At 47.8% G+C, this 4,415-nt stretch overlaps 1 protein-coding gene across 5 annotated transcripts in view; it reads right to left on the minus strand.

Annotated features, from left to right (window-relative positions):
- The window catches only part of FARP1 (FERM, ARH/RhoGEF and pleckstrin domain protein 1), a 204,294-nt gene extending 203,981 nt beyond the window's left edge, over window positions 1-313 (minus strand). For 2 of the 5 annotated variants that reach the window (XM_042043425.1, XM_042043406.1), the window contains exon 1: window positions 32-311. The gene's annotated coding sequence lies outside the window, so the exon portion shown is untranslated. Of the gene's footprint in view, window positions 1-31 lie in introns of all 5 variants that reach the window. The other 3 variants (XM_042043434.1, XM_042043395.1, XM_042043414.1) reach the window with 3 other exon arrangements.
- Window positions 314-4,415: the final 4,102 nt, after the last annotated feature.

The following is a 4,415-nucleotide window of genomic DNA, read 5'->3' on the forward strand; positions in this document are numbered from 1 at the left end:
CCGGCCCCATTGTTCGCCGTGCCGCCCTTACCGTGCGCGGGGCTGGGGCGGCGCGGGCTCCCGCCGGCTCTCCTCGCTGCGGCTGGTGCAGGGGCAGTCGCGCTTGGCCGCCGGAGGTCCGAGCCATTAAAAGCTCCGCGGGGAGGAGGAAGAGAAGGCGGCGGCAGGAGCGGCGACGGCGGGGAGAGGAGGACAGCGAGGGGCTCGTAGGAGCAGGGTCGCCATGTCCAGCTTGGCAGCGGGGGGAGCCCACCGGGCCGGCGCCGAGGAGAAGGGAGGCAGGCGGCGGAGGGGCCGGTCCTGCTGCCGCCCGCGGACCGGGGGAGCGGGAACTGGACGCCGCTCGCCGCCGCTCTGCCGCGGCTGCACCTCCCTCCCCTAACCCTGCCCCCTCCCGGAGGGGGAGCCGCCGGCGGGAGGAGGCGGCCGAGAGCCCCCTCCAGCGTTCACGGGCGGCGGCGGCCGCTCGGATCAGCGCTGCCGGCGGCGCAGCGAGCGCGGTGTCCGCCCCGGCCGTGGTACCCGGGCAGCCCGAGGCGGAGAGGGGCGGAGGCGCAGCGACCACCGCCCTGCGGTGCCGCGGGGGCTCCAGATATCCCCATTCTCCTCTACCACCTCCTCCCCCTCCCGGGCACCAGAAGGGTCGAACAGCGCCCAGGTGGTCGCGGTGTAAGGGAAGGCTTAAACCCGGCTGCAGCCCCGGAGCGAGGGGAGCGGGAGGCCCCGCAGGGTCCCTGCCCTTTCCTGTAGATTTTGGGGACCATCGGGCGTAGGCGGCCAGCGGGGCACCCCGCAGCAGGGCTGCGCCCTGCCGCCCCTCCTTGGAGACGGAATCGCTCGCCGGCAGTTGTGAGGCTGCGAAAGTAGGCGGGCCCCTTCAGGAGGAACCAGGACACTGCCTCAGGGGGCTGTGCATTAATGGGTACCCCAGCTCTTCTGCTGTAGGAGCGAGGCTTCAGGGAACAGAGCGGTGCTTCATGTGCCCGGAGACGTCCCTCCACACACATCATAGTCCCAGGTGTTTGCCTGAGGTGCCAGAGAAACCAAAGGACTGGGTGTGTGTGTGTACTGTATTCACATTTATGGTTACTAGTTTGTCATAAACTCTATTTTCGCCCTCGTTAGACAAACGCAGATTAGTTAAGTTTAACCAGCAGTAGCAATCCGGGCTTCAGGTTGTCTCTCACAACAGTCTTCAGTACATCAGCAGAAAGAGCCGAGCAGGCAGAGGGGCAGGGCTGGGTGCGTGCCTCTTCCAGAGATTACATTCCCTCAGAGAAGATGTGGAGTTACAGCAAAAAGTCTGTCACACCTAGGGCCAGCAGAGTTGTCTGCATACAGCAGCTCTTAAATCACCTCCTTGCATTTGCATACCTGAAGGGTTAGGGCGTGCATCTCTTTGAGCCTTCTTCGGTCTTTTACCCGATGTTTTTCCAGGAAGGAGACTTGATGGTGCACACAAACGAGTGATGCAGGGAAGACCCTTCAGGTCTTTGAGGTTCTCTCAGTGACCCAGGAGTAAACAGTAAACTAGGTATGTATTTGTAAAGTAATCCTTCTGAGCAACTAGCATTTAAAGGCTATTTGAGGAACCATCCAGCTATATGTAGTTTTTAATCACAGGAGGAAAGAAAAATTAGGTGCAAACTATATATTTTTTTTGTCCAAGCCTTGGTCTTGCTTAATCTCCAAAAGACAAATTCCTCTGCTGTCAACAGCAGTGTCTCTCTGTGCACAAATATACTCACTACAGATACCTCAGTGCATATGCCATCGAACCTCCTGAGATCAAGAGAACTTAATTTCTCTAGTCAACCCTGAAACCTTAATCAAACATATATACGCTACTGATTGAAAAGCTGGAAACTGCCTTTGCCTGTCAATACCAAATTATTGTTATTTCCCCCAAAACTTCTTCCACAGAGGATCCAGAAGAAAGAATACATTCTCATTCTGACAACGTAGAATGCAAATAGAATAGAAATAGAGTAAGAGGAGAGCGTATTTCAGTTGGAAGGGACCCATGAGGACCAACTGGTCTAACTGCCTGACCATAGGAGCTGTGGTTAGAAACACTGACAATAAAAAGATTGGCTTTTTCCAAACACTTACTTAGTCTGCCGCTTTAACTCTTACTTAAGTGGCAGCACTTAACATTTAGAATTTCCTGGTGCTTTTTATCTACACTTCCAGATCACTAATGCCTCATTCACACCTAACAAAAGAGTTGTTGTAATCTACATCAAATGTATGATGTCATCTTCAATGCCTTCCAAGTTTGAGTGACATTTCTCAGCACTGAACAAAAGTAACAGGTTGCCCTGCAGCTATTGACCATTTCTTACCCAAGCTCCAAAAAGCAACAGTGAAATACTGTCTTGAATGCTGTACCTTACAGAGGGTAAGGTGTTGGGCGTTTCTCTAGGAGCCATGGACGAGCTTGCATGTGTTTTAGTTAACCCTTCAGTTCTTGGCTCTTCTGAAAGGCATCGATGACAACTAGGAACTGACATCTAAAAAGACAGCAATTTTTCTCTAAAACGGATTTCTCTCTTGTAAATTGCAAATGGCAGCATCTTGCACTCGTCTGATGTGATAGCTGAGAAAAGCACTCACTGCTGCTGTAGTTTCCTGTGGTACACTGGGTTACATTTCTTCCCTGTTGAATAAGATGTGGAATTTGTTGGTACATCAAATAAACAGGAGAATTTGAAAGAAAAGGCTTTTGTTTTTGAAAAGTCACTGAAATTGGAAAAATTGTTCTAATTAGTTCATGTTTCTGAAAGAAAACAGATAAGCTTTGTCTACATCCACTGACAAAGAAGAGAGGAGCTGGAACTGGATTTCAGATTATTAATTTCTCCTTTACCAGATAAAGGAGAACCCAAGGAAAAGGAAGGGAAGGACAGAAATATGTTCAAAGGGTTCTGTCATCTTGAGAGACTGTGCCTCTGCATCTTCTGCCTTTTCTCCTTAGGAAAGAGATAGTAACAGCTACAACAGAATACAAACACAGATCTCTGGAAAGCCTTCCCTTTTCCACAGCTCTCATATGCTGGGATGATTTGCAGTTATTTTTTCATTGACACCTTCTCCTATTTGTTGTGAGGTTCTGCGCACTGTGTGTGCGCAGGCAGTTAAGGCAGAGTACCTGCAATTTCCCATTTTCACCTCCCATGGGAGAACTTGCTTGCCTGTCTGTGTGCTTTGTCTAACTAAATTACCGGACTCAAACACCAGGTATTTGGATTAAGTTCTTTGGTCTGGTTTACACTAAGGTCATACTGGATTCCTCGGTGGTCCTTCTGCCCTTAAAATCTATGCCTGTTTTGTGAACTACTTTACAATATGTGTTGAGGTCATGTTTTGCTATGTTTCATTAAGGTGAGAAGCTAAGATGCTGCCCAAACTGAAAACTCTGTATTTGAGAAGTCTAGTAATTCTTTTCCATAAAACATTCCACGGATGTTTTCCCTGAAGCCTGAAATTTTGTTTCAAAGCTGCTTTCAGCAAATACTTCCATGCTAGATTTATCAGTGTGCTCTTGTATAAATGTGGTTTGGGGCTCTGTCTTGCAAACCTATGGCATTTGATTGGTCACTTTTAGGCTCTCATATGCCTTTATGTTAACTTGTGTTAACTCATCAGTTTTTACTAATTTCAGTGCAAGAACATGACAGAACTATCCATCTTCCACCATTATTTTTATTACATATTTTGTAGCATTTGGGATTCCCACTACCTTTCAAAGGCTTTCTATATGTTTTTTGTCCATGCTGTCTCAAAATATTATTAGAGTCATCAGTTGTTAAGATTAGAGCTGACTCTTCTGTTAAGATTACTAATGTTGAAGCAATGTGTCTTTCTTGTTTCAACAGTGGAAGGCAATGTTCAACTTACAGCTAGAGGCAGTGGTCATTTACAGTTTTCATAACAGTGTATAACACTAGCAGTAGACCATGTCTTTACTTCTGAGAAAAAACCAAGTATTTAGCCAGCTGGCAAAGGAGTGAATTTCTATTCTCAAGTTTCAGGATTTCCATGTGAAAGAAATACTCAACCATTGAAAAGAAGCCATTCAAACACTTAGAGCCAGCTAATTAACAGATTTTGTTTACTGCCTGCTCAAAGGGTATAATATCATGAATTAAGAGAGAGCCTTTTAATGGTGTTTGCAAGTTTCCCAAGTCCTTAAGAATTTATATAAAGAGAATTTTGCACATCGAGCAGTTGGAACAGGCCCCTCTCCCCAGCCTCAGCCCATCACCACACAACATCACCTCAGTTACATGTCATCATATTTACCTTGTGTTGCTCAGTGTGTTGGCCTGTTTCAGATTAATCATGTTACCTTAGCTGCATATCAGTGCTCAGATCATCAACAGTGCAAGAGTTAATAGAGGAATCATCCCTGA

This window comes from Corvus kubaryi, unplaced genomic scaffold, assembly GCF_017639235.1.
Source record: "Corvus kubaryi isolate FWS band 111438036 unplaced genomic scaffold, C.kubaryi_AGA036_p1.0 133, whole genome shotgun sequence".
Taxonomy (NCBI): Eukaryota; Metazoa; Chordata; class Aves; order Passeriformes; family Corvidae; genus Corvus; species Corvus kubaryi.